The following is a 13,221-nucleotide window of genomic DNA, read 5'->3' as shown; positions in this document are numbered from 1 at the left end:
GCGCGGCTTTTACACATGAAACAAGAAATACCAGAAGTGCTGCTCTGTATTAACCGTCGCTGCCCCTCACCTCACACCTCCCTCAGCCTGTGATGGCGGCGCTGTGGGTCCTGTATACAGTGTATAGGAGTGAGTGGAGCTGTGATGGCGGTGCTGTGGGTCCTGTATACAGTATAGGAGTGAGTGGAGCTGTGATGGCGGTGCTGTGGGTCCTGTATACAGTGTATAGGAGTGAGTGGAGCTGTGATGGCGGTGCTGTGGGTCCTGTATACAGTGTATAGGAGTGAGTGGAGCTGTGATGGCGGTGCTGTGGGTCCTGTATACAGTGTATAGGAGTGAGTGGAGCTGTGATGGCGGTGCTGTGGGTCCTGTATACAGTGTATAGGAGTGAGTGGAGCTGTGATGGCGGCGCTGTGGGTCCTGTATACAGTGTATAGGAGTGAGTGGAGCTGTGATGGCGGCGCTGTGGGTCCTGTATACAGTGTATAGGAGTGAGTGGAGCTGTGATGGCGGTGCTGTGGGTCCTGTATACAGTGTATAGGAGTGAGTGGAGCTGTGATGGCGGCGCTGTGGGTCCTGTATACAGTGTATAGGAGTGAGTGGAGCTGTGATGGCGGTGCTGTGGGTCCTGTATACAGTATAGGAGTGAGTGGAGCTGTGATGGCGGTGCTGTGGGTCCTGTATACAGTGTATAGGAGTGAGTGGAGCTGTGATGGCGGTGCTGTGGGTCCTGTATACAGTGTATAGGAGTGAGTGGAGCTGTGATGGCGGCGCTGTGGGTCCTGTATACAGTGTATAGGAGTGAGTGGAGCTGTGATGGCGGTGCTGTGGGTCCTGTATACAGTGTATAGGAGTGAGTGGAGCTGTGATGGCGGCGCTGTGGGTCCTGTATACAGTGTATAGGAGTGAGTGGAGCTGTGATGACGGTGCTGTGGGTCCTGTATACAGTATAGGAGTGAGTGGAGCTGTGATGGCGGCGCTGTGGGTCCTGTATACAGTGTATAGGAGTGAGTGGAGCTGTGATGGCGGTGCAGTGGGTCCTGTATACAGTGTATAGGAGTGAGTGGAGCTGTGATGGCGGCGCTGTGGGTCCTGTATACAGTGTATAGGAGTGAGTGGAGCTGTGATGGCGGCGCTGTGGGTCCTGTATATAGTGTATAGGAGTGAGTGGAGCTGTGATGGCGGTGCTGTGGGTCCTGTATACAGTGTATAGGAGTGAGTGGAGCTGTGATGGCGGTGCTGTGGGTCCGGTATACAGTGTATAGGAGTGAGTGGAGCTGTGATGGCGGCGCTGTGGGTCCGGTATACAGTGTATAGGAGTGAGTGGAGCTGTGATGACGGTGCTGTGGGTCCTGTATACAGTGTATAGGAGTGAGTGGAGCTGTGATGGCGGTGCTGTGGGTCCTGTATACAGTATAGGAGTGAGTGGAGCTGTGATGGCGGTGCTGTGGGTCCTGTATACAGTGTATAGGAGTGAGTGGAGCTGTGATGGCGGTGCTGTGGGTCCTGTATACAGTGTATAGGAGTGAGTGGAGCTGTAATGGCGGCGCTGTGGGTCCTGTATACAGTGTATAGGAGTGAGTGGTGCTGTGATGGCGGTGCAGTGGGTCCTGTATACAGTGTATAGGAGTGAGTGGAGCTGTGATGGTGGTGCTGTGGGTCCTGTATACAGTGTATAGGAGTGAGTGGAGCTGTGATGGCGGTGCTGTGGGTCATGTATACAGTGTATAGGAGTGAGTGGAGCTGTGATGGCGGTGCTGTGGGTCCTGTATACAGTGTATAGGAGTGAGTGGAGCTGTGATGGCGGTGCTGTGGGTCCTGTATACAGTGTATAGGAGTGAGTGGAGCTGTGATGGCGGTGCTGTGGGTCCTGTATACAGTGTATAGGAGTGAGTGGAGCTGTGATGGCGGTGCTGCGGGTCCTGTATACAGTGTATAGGAGTGAGTGGAGCTGTGGTGGCGGTGCTGTGGGTCCTGTATACAGTGTATAGGAGTGAGTGGAGCTGTGATGGCGGTGCTGCGGGTCCTGTATACAGTGTATAGGAGTGAGTGGTGCTGTGATGGCGGCGCTGTGGGTCCTGTATACAGTGTATAGGAGTGAGTGGAGCTGTGATGGCGGTGCTGTGGGTCCTGTATACAGTGTATAGGAGTGAGTGGAGCTGTGATGACGGTGCTGTGGGTCCTGTATACAGTGTATAGGAGTGAGTGGAGCTGTGATGGCGGCGCTGTGGGTCCTGTATACAGTGTATAGGAGTGAGTGGAGCTGTGATGGCGGCGCTGTGGGTCCTGTATACAGTGTATAGGAGTGAGTGGAGCTGTGATGGCGGTGCTGTGGGTCCTGTATACAGTGTATAGGAGTGAGTGGAGCTGTGATGGCGGTGCTGTGGGTCCTGTATACAGTATAGGAGTGAGTGGAGCTGTGATGGCGGTGCTGTGGGTCCTGTATACAGTGTATAGGAGTGAGTGGAGCTGTGATGGCGGTGCTGCGGGTCCTGTATACAGTGTATAGGAGTGAGTGGTGCTGTGATGGCGGCGCTGTGGGTCCTGTATACAGTGTATAGGAGTGAGTGGAGCTGTGATGGCGGTGCTGTGGGTCCTGTATACAGTGTATAGGAGTGAGTGGAGCTGTGATGGCGGTGCTGTGGGTCCTGTATACAGTATAGGAGTGAGTGGAGCTGTGATGGCGGCGCTGTGGGTCCTGTATACAGTGTATAGGAGTGAGTGGAGCTGTGATGGCGGTGCTGTGGGTCCTGTATACAGTGTATAGGAGTGAGTGGAGCTGTGATGGCGGTGCTGTGGGTCCTGTATACAGTATAGGAGTGAGTGGAGCTGTGATGGCGGTGCTGTGGGTCCTGTATACAGTGTATAGGAGTGAGTGGAGCTGTGATGGCGGTGCTGCGGGTCCTGTATACAGTGTATAGGAGTGAGTGGAGCTGTAATGGCGGCGCTGTGGGTCCTGTATACAGTGTATAGGAGTGAGTGGAGCTGTGATGGCGGTGCTGTGGATCCTGTATACAGTGTATAGGAGTGAGTGGAGCTGTGATGGCGGTGCTGTGGGTCCTGTATACAGTGTATAGGAGTGAGTGGAGCTGTGATGGCGGTGCTGTGGGTCCTGTATACAGTGTATAGGAGTGAGTGGAGCTGTGATGGCGGTGCTGCGGGTCCTGTATACAGTGTATAGGAGTGAGTGGAGCTGTGATGGTGGTGCTGTGGGTCCTGTATACAGTGTATAGGAGTGAGTGGAGCTGTGATGACGGCGCTGTGGGTCCTGTATACAGTGTATAGGAGTGAGTGGAGCTGTGATGGCGGTGCTGTGGTTCCTGTATACAGTGTATAGGAGTGAGTGGAGCTGTGATGGCGGCGCTGTGGGTCCTGTATACAGTGTATAGGAGTGAGTGGAGCTGTGATGGCGGTGCTGTGGGTCCTGTATACAGTGTATAGGAGTGAGTGGAGCTGTGATGGCGGTGCTGTGGGTCCTGTATACAGTATAGGAGTGAGTGGAGCTGTGATGGCGGCGCTGTGGGTCCTGTATACAGTGTATAGGAGTGAGTGGAGCTGTGATGGCGGTGCTGCGGGTCCTGTATACAGTGTATAGGAGTGAGTGGAGCTGTGATGGCGGTGCTGTGGGTCCTGTATACAGTGTATAGGAGTGAGTGGAGCTGTGATGGCGGTGCTGTGGGTCCTGTATACAGTGTATAGGGGTTAGTGGAGCTGTGATGGCGGCGCTGTGGGTCCTGTATACAGTGTATAGGAGTGAGTGGAGCTGTGATGGCGGTGCTGTGGGTCCTGTATACAGTATATAGGAGTGAGTGGAGCTGTGATGGCGGTGCTGTGGGTCCTGTATACAGTGTATAGGAGTGAGTGGAGCTGTGATGGCGGTGCTGTGGGTCCTGTATATAGTGTATAGGAGTGAGTGGAGCTGTGATGGCGGCGCTGTGGGTCCTGTATACAGTGTATAGGAGTGAGTGGAGCTGTGATGGCGGCGCTGTGGGTCCTGTATACAGTGTATAGGAGTGAGTGGAGCTGTGATGGCGGTGCTGTGGGTCCTGTATACAGTGTATAGGAGTGAGTGGAGCTGTGATGGCGGTGCTGTGGGTCCTGTATATAGTGTATAGGAGTGAGTGGAGCTGTGATGGCGGTGCTGTGGGTCCTGTATACAGTGTATAGGAGTGAGTGGAGCTGTGATGGCGGTGCTGTGGGTCCTGTATACAGTGTATAGGAGTGAGTGGAGCTGTGATGGCGGCGCTGTGGGTCCTGTATACAGTGTATAGGAGTGAGTGGAGCTGTGATGGCGGCGCTGTGGGTCCTGTATACAGTGTATAGGAGTGAGTGGAGCTGTGATGGCGGTGCTGTGGGTCCTGTATACAGTGTATAGGAGTGAGTGGAGCTGTGATGGCGGTGCTGTGGGTCCTGTATACAGTATAGGAGTGAGTGGAGCTGTGATGGCGGTGCTGTGGGTCCTGTATACAGTGTATAGGAGTGAGTGGAGCTGTGATGGCGGTGCTGCGGGTCCTGTATACAGTGTATAGGAGTGAGTGGTGCTGTGATGGCGGCGCTGTGGGTCCTGTATACAGTGTATAGGAGTGAGTGGAGCTGTGATGGCGGTGCTGTGGGTCCTGTATACAGTGTATAGGAGTGAGTGGAGCTGTGATGGCGGTGCTGTGGGTCCTGTATACAGTATAGGAGTGAGTGGAGCTGTGATGGCGGTGCTGTGGGTCCTGTATACAGTGTATAGGAGTGAGTGGAGCTGTGATGGCGGTGCTGTGGGTCCTGTATACAGTGTATAGGAGTGAGTGGAGCTGTGATGGCGGCGCTGTGGGTCCTGTATACAGTGTATAGGAGTGAGTGGAGCTGTGATGACGGTGCTGTGGGTCCTGTATACAGTGTATAGGAGTGAGTGGAGCTGTGATGGCGGTGCTGTGGGTCCTGTATACAGTATAGGAGTGAGTGGAGCTGTGATGGCGGTGCTGTGGGTCCTGTATACAGTGTATAGGAGTGAGTGGAGCTGTGATGGCGGTGCTGTGGGTCCTGTATACAGTGTATAGGAGTGAGTGGAGCTGTGATGGCGGCGCTGTGGGTCCTGTATACAGTGTATAGGAGTGAGTGGAGCTGTGATGACGGTGCTGTGGGTCCTGTATACAGTGTATAGGAGTGAGTGGAGCTGTGATGGCGGTGCTGTGGGTCCTGTATACAGTGTATAGGAGTGAGTGGAGCTGTGATGGCGGTGCTGTGGGTCCTGTATACAGTGTATAGGAGTGAGTGGAGCTGTGATGGCGGTGCTGCGGGTCCTGTATACAGTGTATAGGAGTGAGTGGAGCTGTGGTGGCGGTGCTGTGGGTCCTGTATACAGTGTATAGGAGTGAGTGGAGCTGTGATGGCGGTGCTGCGGGTCCTGTATACAGTGTATAGGAGTGAGTGGTGCTGTGATGGCGGCGCTGTGGGTCCTGTATACAGTGTATAGGAGTGAGTGGAGCTGTGATGGCGGTGCTGTGGGTCCTGTATACAGTGTATAGGAGTGAGTGGAGCTGTGATGGCGGCGCTGTGGGTCCTGTATACAGTGTATAGGAGTGAGTGGAGCTGTGATGGCGGCGCTGTGGGTCCTGTATACAGTGTATAGGAGTGAGTGGAGCTGTGATGGCGGTGCTGTGGGTCCTGTATACAGTATAGGAGTGAGTGGAGCTGTGATGGCGGTGCTGTGGGTCCTGTATACAGTGTATAGGAGTGAGTGGAGCTGTGATGGCGGTGCTGTGGGTCCTGTATACAGTGTATAGGAGTGAGTGGAGCTGTGATGGCGGCGCTGTGGGTCCTGTATACAGTGTATAGGAGTGAGTGGAGCTGTGATGACGGTGCTGTGGGTCCTGTATACAGTGTATAGGAGTGAGTGGAGCTGTGATGGCGGTGCTGTGGGTCCTGTATACAGTGTATAGGAGTGAGTGGAGCTGTGATGGCGGTGCTGTGGGTCCTGTATACAGTGTATAGGAGTGAGTGGAGCTGTGATGGCGGTGCTGCGGGTCCTGTATACAGTGTATAGGAGTGAGTGGAGCTGTGGTGGCGGTGCTGTGGGTCCTGTATACAGTGTATAGGAGTGAGTGGAGCTGTGATGGCGGTGCTGCGGGTCCTGTATACAGTGTATAGGAGTGAGTGGTGCTGTGATGGCGGCGCTGTGGGTCCTGTATACAGTGTATAGGAGTGAGTGGAGCTGTGATGGCGGTGCTGTGGGTCCTGTATACAGTGTATAGGAGTGAGTGGAGCTGTGATGGCGGCGCTGTGGGTCCTGTATACAGTGTATAGGAGTGAGTGGAGCTGTGATGGCGGCGCTGTGGGTCCTGTATACAGTGTATAGGAGTGAGTGGAGCTGTGATGGCGGTGCTGTGGGTCCTGTATACAGTGTATAGGAGTGAGTGGAGCTGTGATGGCGGTGCTGTGGGTCCTGTATACAGTATAGGAGTGAGTGGAGCTGTGATGGCGGTGCTGTGGGTCCTGTATACAGTGTATAGGAGTGAGTGGAGCTGTGATGGCGGTGCTGCGGGTCCTGTATACAGTGTATAGGAGTGAGTGGTGCTGTGATGGCGGCGCTGTGGGTCCTGTATACAGTGTATAGGAGTGAGTGGAGCTGTGATGGCGGTGCTGTGGGTCCTGTATACAGTGTATAGGAGTGAGTGGAGCTGTGATGGCGGTGCTGTGGGTCCTGTATACAGTATAGGAGTGAGTGGAGCTGTGATGGCGGCGCTGTGGGTCCTGTATACAGTGTATAGGAGTGAGTGGAGCTGTGATGGCGGTGCTGTGGGTCCTGTATACAGTGTATAGGAGTGAGTGGAGCTGTGATGGCGGTGCTGTGGGTCCTGTATACAGTATAGGAGTGAGTGGAGCTGTGATGGCGGTGCTGTGGGTCCTGTATACAGTGTATAGGAGTGAGTGGAGCTGTGATGGCGGTGCTGCGGGTCCTGTATACAGTGTATAGGAGTGAGTGGAGCTGTAATGGCGGCGCTGTGGGTCCTGTATACAGTGTATAGGAGTGAGTGGAGCTGTGATGGCGGTGCTGTGGATCCTGTATACAGTGTATAGGAGTGAGTGGAGCTGTGATGGCGGTGCTGTGGGTCCTGTATACAGTGTATAGGAGTGAGTGGAGCTGTGATGGCGGTGCTGTGGGTCCTGTATACAGTGTATAGGAGTGAGTGGAGCTGTGATGGCGGTGCTGCGGGTCCTGTATACAGTGTATAGGAGTGAGTGGAGCTGTGATGGCGGCGCTGTGGGTCCTGTATACAGTGTATAGGAGTGAGTGGAGCTGTGATGGCGGTGCTGTGGGTCCTGTATACAGTGTATAGGAGTGAGTGGAGCTGTGATGGCGGTGCTGTGGGTCCTGTATACAGTATAGGAGTGAGTGGAGCTGTGATGGCGGCGCTGTGGGTCCTGTATACAGTGTATAGGAGTGAGTGGAGCTGTGATGGCGGTGCTGCGGGTCCTGTATACAGTGTATAGGAGTGAGTGGAGCTGTGATGGCGGTGCTGTGGGTCCTGTATACAGTGTATAGGAGTGAGTGGAGCTGTGATGGCGGTGCTGTGGGTCCTGTATACAGTGTATAGGGGTTAGTGGAGCTGTGATGGCGGCGCTGTGGGTCCTGTATACAGTGTATAGGAGTGAGTGGAGCTGTGATGGCGGTGCTGTGGGTCCTGTATACAGTATATAGGAGTGAGTGGAGCTGTGATGGCGGTGCTGTGGGTCCTGTATACAGTGTATAGGAGTGAGTGGAGCTGTGATGGCGGTGCTGTGGGTCCTGTATATAGTGTATAGGAGTGAGTGGAGCTGTGATGGCGGCGCTGTGGGTCCTGTATACAGTGTATAGGAGTGAGTGGAGCTGTGATGGCGGCGCTGTGGGTCCTGTATACAGTGTATAGGAGTGAGTGGAGCTGTGATGGCGGTGCTGTGGGTCCTGTATACAGTGTATAGGAGTGAGTGGAGCTGTGATGGCGGTGCTGTGGGTCCTGTATATAGTGTATAGGAGTGAGTGGAGCTGTGATGGCGGTGCTGTGGGTCCTGTATACAGTGTATAGGAGTGAGTGGAGCTGTGATGGCGGTGCTGTGGGTCCTGTATACAGTGTATAGGAGTGAGTGGAGCTGTGATGGCGGCGCTGTGGGTCCTGTATACAGTGTATAGGAGTGAGTGGAGCTGTGATGGCGGCGCTGTGGGTCCTGTATACAGTGTATAGGAGTGAGTGGAGCTGTGATGGCGGTGCTGTGGGTCCTGTATACAGTGTATAGGAGTGAGTGGAGCTGTGATGGCGGTGCTGTGGGTCCTGTATACAGTATAGGAGTGAGTGGAGCTGTGATGGCGGTGCTGTGGGTCCTGTATACAGTGTATAGGAGTGAGTGGAGCTGTGATGGCGGTGCTGCGGGTCCTGTATACAGTGTATAGGAGTGAGTGGTGCTGTGATGGCGGCGCTGTGGGTCCTGTATACAGTGTATAGGAGTGAGTGGAGCTGTGATGGCGGTGCTGTGGGTCCTGTATACAGTGTATAGGAGTGAGTGGAGCTGTGATGGCGGCGCTGTGGGTCCTGTATACAGTGTATAGGAGTGAGTGGAGCTGTGATGGCGGTGCTGTGGGTCCTGTATACAGTATAGGAGTGAGTGGAGCTGTGATGGCGGTGCTGTGGGTCCTGTATACAGTGTATAGGAGTGAGTGGAGCTGTGATGGCGGTGCTGTGGGTCCTGTATACAGTGTATAGGAGTGAGTGGAGCTGTGATGGCGGTGCTGTGGGTCCTGTATACAGTGTATAGGAGTGAGTGGAGCTGTGATGGCGGTGCTGCGGGTCCTGTATACAGTGTATAGGAGTGAGTGGAGCTGTGGTGGCGGTGCTGTGGGTCCTGTATACAGTGTATAGGAGTGAGTGGAGCTGTGATGGCGGTGCTGCGGGTCCTGTATACAGTGTATAGGAGTGAGTGGTGCTGTGATGGCGGCGCTGTGGGTCCTGTATACAGTGTATAGGAGTGAGTGGAGCTGTGATGGCGGTGCTGTGGGTCCTGTATACAGTGTATAGGAGTGAGTGGAGCTGTGATGGCGGCGCTGTGGGTCCTGTATACAGTGTATAGGAGTGAGTGGAGCTGTGATGGCGGCGCTGTGGGTCCTGTATACAGTGTATAGGAGTGAGTGGAGCTGTGATGGCGGTGCTGTGGGTCCTGTATACAGTGTATAGGAGTGAGTGGAGCTGTGATGGCGGTGCTGTGGGTCCTGTATACAGTATAGGAGTGAGTGGAGCTGTGATGGCGGTGCTGTGGGTCCTGTATACAGTGTATAGGAGTGAGTGGAGCTGTGATGGCGGTGCTGCGGGTCCTGTATACAGTGTATAGGAGTGAGTGGTGCTGTGATGGCGGCGCTGTGGGTCCTGTATACAGTGTATAGGAGTGAGTGGAGCTGTGATGGCGGTGCTGTGGGTCCTGTATACAGTGTATAGGAGTGAGTGGAGCTGTGATGGCGGTGCTGTGGGTCCTGTATACAGTGTATAGGAGTGAGTGGAGCTGTGATGGCGGTGCTGTGGGTCCTGTATACAGTGTATAGGAGTGAGTGGAGCTGTGATGGCGGTGCTGTGGGTCCTGTATACAGTGTATAGGAGTGAGTGGAGCTGTGATGGCGGTGCTGTGGGTCCTGTATACAGTGTATAGGAGTGAGTGGAGCTGTGATGGCGGTGCTGTGGGTCCTGTATACAGTATAGGAGTGAGTGGAGCTGTGATGGCGGTGCTGTGGGTCCTGTATACAGTGTATAGGAGTGAGTGGAGCTGTGATGGCGGTGCTGCGGGTCCTGTATACAGTGTATAGGAGTGAGTGGAGCTGTAATGGCGGCGCTGTGGGTCCTGTATACAGTGTATAGGAGTGAGTGGAGCTGTGATGGCGGTGCTGTGGATCCTGTATACAGTGTATAGGAGTGAGTGGAGCTGTGATGGCGGTGCTGTGGGTCCTGTATACAGTGTATAGGAGTGAGTGGAGCTGTGATGGCGGTGCTGTGGGTCCTGTATACAGTGTATAGGAGTGAGTGGAGCTGTGATGGCGGTGCTGCGGGTCCTGTATACAGTGTATAGGAGTGAGTGGAGCTGTGATGGCGGCGCTGTGGGTCCTGTATACAGTGTATAGGAGTGAGTGGAGCTGTGATGGCGGTGCTGTGGGTCCTGTATACAGTGTATAGGAGTGAGTGGAGCTGTGATGGCGGTGCTGTGGGTCCTGTATACAGTATAGGAGTGAGTGGAGCTGTGATGGCGGCGCTGTGGGTCCTGTATACAGTGTATAGGAGTGAGTGGAGCTGTGATGGCGGTGCTGCGGGTCCTGTATACAGTGTATAGGAGTGAGTGGAGCTGTGATGGCGGTGCTGTGGGTCCTGTATACAGTGTATAGGAGTGAGTGGAGCTGTGATGGCGGTGCTGTGGGTCCTGTATACAGTGTATAGGGGTTAGTGGAGCTGTGATGGCGGCGCTGTGGGTCCTGTATACAGTGTATAGGAGTGAGTGGAGCTGTGATGGCGGTGCTGTGGGTCCTGTATACAGTATATAGGAGTGAGTGGAGCTGTGATGGCGGTGCTGTGGGTCCTGTATACAGTGTATAGGAGTGAGTGGAGCTGTGATGGCGGTGCTGTGGGTCCTGTATATAGTGTATAGGAGTGAGTGGAGCTGTGATGGCGGCGCTGTGGGTCCTGTATACAGTGTATAGGAGTGAGTGGAGCTGTGATGGCGGCGCTGTGGGTCCTGTATACAGTGTATAGGAGTGAGTGGAGCTGTGATGGCGGTGCTGTGGGTCCTGTATACAGTGTATAGGAGTGAGTGGAGCTGTGATGGCGGTGCTGTGGGTCCTGTATATAGTGTATAGGAGTGAGTGGAGCTGTGATGGCGGTGCTGTGGGTCCTGTATACAGTGTATAGGAGTGAGTGGAGCTGTGATGGCGGTGCTGTGGGTCCTGTATACAGTGTATAGGAGTGAGTGGAGCTGTGATGGCGGCGCTGTGGGTCCTGTATACAGTGTATAGGAGTGAGTGGAGCTGTGATGGCGGCGCTGTGGGTCCTGTATACAGTGTATAGGAGTGAGTGGAGCTGTGATGGCGGTGCTGTGGGTCCTGTATACAGTGTATAGGAGTGAGTGGAGCTGTGATGGCGGTGCTGTGGGTCCTGTATACAGTATAGGAGTGAGTGGAGCTGTGATGGCGGTGCTGTGGGTCCTGTATACAGTGTATAGGAGTGAGTGGAGCTGTGATGGCGGTGCTGCGGGTCCTGTATACAGTGTATAGGAGTGAGTGGTGCTGTGATGGCGGCGCTGTGGGTCCTGTATACAGTGTATAGGAGTGAGTGGAGCTGTGATGGCGGTGCTGTGGGTCCTGTATACAGTGTATAGGAGTGAGTGGAGCTGTGATGGCGGTGCTGTGGGTCCTGTATACAGTGTATAGGAGTGAGTGGAGCTGTGATGGCGGCGCTGTGGGTCCTGTATACAGTGTATAGGAGTGAGTGGAGCTGTGATGGCGGTGCTGTGGGTCCTGTATACAGTGTATAGGAGTGAGTGGAGCTGTGATGGCGGTGCTGTGGGTCCTGTATACAGTATAGGAGTGAGTGGAGCTGTGATGGCGGTGCTGTGGGTCCTGTATACAGTGTATAGGAGTGAGTGGAGCTGTGATGGCGGTGCTGCGGGTCCTGTATACAGTGTATAGGAGTGAGTGGAGCTGTGATGGCGGCGCTGTGGGTCCTGTATACAGTGTATAGGAGTGAGTGGAGCTGTGATGGCGGTGCTGTGGGTCCTGTATACAGTGTATAGGAGTGAGTGGAGCTGTGATGGCGGTGCTGTGGGTCCTGTATACAGTATAGGAGTGAGTGGAGCTGTGATGGCGGCGCTGTGGGTCCTGTATACAGTGTATAGGAGTGAGTGGAGCTGTGATGGCGGTGCTGTGGGTCCTGTATACAGTGTATAGGAGTGAGTGGAGCTGTGATGGCGGTGCTGCGGGTCCTGTAATACAGTGTATAGGAGTGAGTGGAGCTGTGATGGCGGCGCTGTGGGTCCTGTATACAGTGTATAGGAGTGAGTGGAGCTGTGATGGCGGTGCTGCGGGTCCTGTATACAGTGTATAGGAGGGAGCTGTGATGGCGGTGCTGTGGGTCCTGTATACAGTGTATAGGAGTGAGTGGAGCTGTGATGGCGGTGCTGTGGGTCCTGTATACAGTGTATAGGAGTGAGTGGAGCTGTGATGGCGGCGCTGTGGGTCCTGTGTACAGTGTATAGGAGTGAGTGGAGCTGTGATGGCGGCGCTGTGGGTCCTGTATACAGTGTATAGGAGTGAGTGGAGCTGTGATGGCGGTGCTGTGGGTCCTGTATACAGTGTATAGGAGTGAGTGGAGCTGTGATGGCGGCGCTGTGGGTCCGGTATACAGTGTATAGGAGTGAGTGGAGCTGTGATGGCGGCGCTGTGGGTCCTGTATACAGTGTATAGGAGTGAGTGGAGCTGTGATGGCGGTGCTGTGGGTCCTGTATACAGTGTATAGGAGTGAGTGGAGCTGTGATGGCGGTGCTGTGGGTCCTGTATACAGTGTATAGGGGTTAGTGGAGCTGTGATGGCGGCGCTGTGGGTCCTGTATACAGTGTATAGGAGTGAGTGGAGCTGTGATGGCGGTGCTGTGGGTCCTGTATACAGTATATAGGAGTGAGTGGAGCTGTGATGGCGGTGCTGTGGGTCCTGTATACAGTGTATAGGAGTGAGTGGAGCTGTGATGGCGGTGCTGTGGGTCCTGTATATAGTGTATAGGAGTGAGTGGAGCTGTGATGGCGGCGCTGTGGGTCCTGTATACAGTGTATAGGAGTGAGTGGAGCTGTGATGGCGGCGCTGTGGGTCCTGTATACAGTGTATAGGAGTGAGTGGAGCTGTGATGGCGGTGCTGTGGGTCCTGTATACAGTGTATAGGAGTGAGTGGAGCTGTGATGGCGGTGCTGTGGGTCCTGTATATAGTGTATAGGAGTGAGTGAGCTGTGATGGCGGTGCTGTGGGTCCTGTATACAGTGTATAGGAGTGAGTGGAGCTGTGATGGCGGTGCTGTGGGTCCTGTATACAGTGTATAGGAGTGAGTGGAGCTGTGATGGCGGCGCTGTGGGTCCTGTATACAGTGTATAGGAGTGAGTGGAGCTGTGATGGCGGCGCTGTGGGTCCTGTATACAGTGTATAGGAGTGAGTGGAGCTGTGATGGCGGTGCTGTGGGTCCTGTATAC

The sequence above is a fragment of the Anomaloglossus baeobatrachus genome, chromosome 7, assembly GCF_048569485.1.
Source record: "Anomaloglossus baeobatrachus isolate aAnoBae1 chromosome 7, aAnoBae1.hap1, whole genome shotgun sequence".
NCBI lineage: Eukaryota > Metazoa > Chordata > Amphibia > Anura > Aromobatidae > Anomaloglossus > Anomaloglossus baeobatrachus.
The sequence above is the reverse complement of the archived record's forward strand: the minus strand, read 5'-3'. Positions refer to the sequence as shown.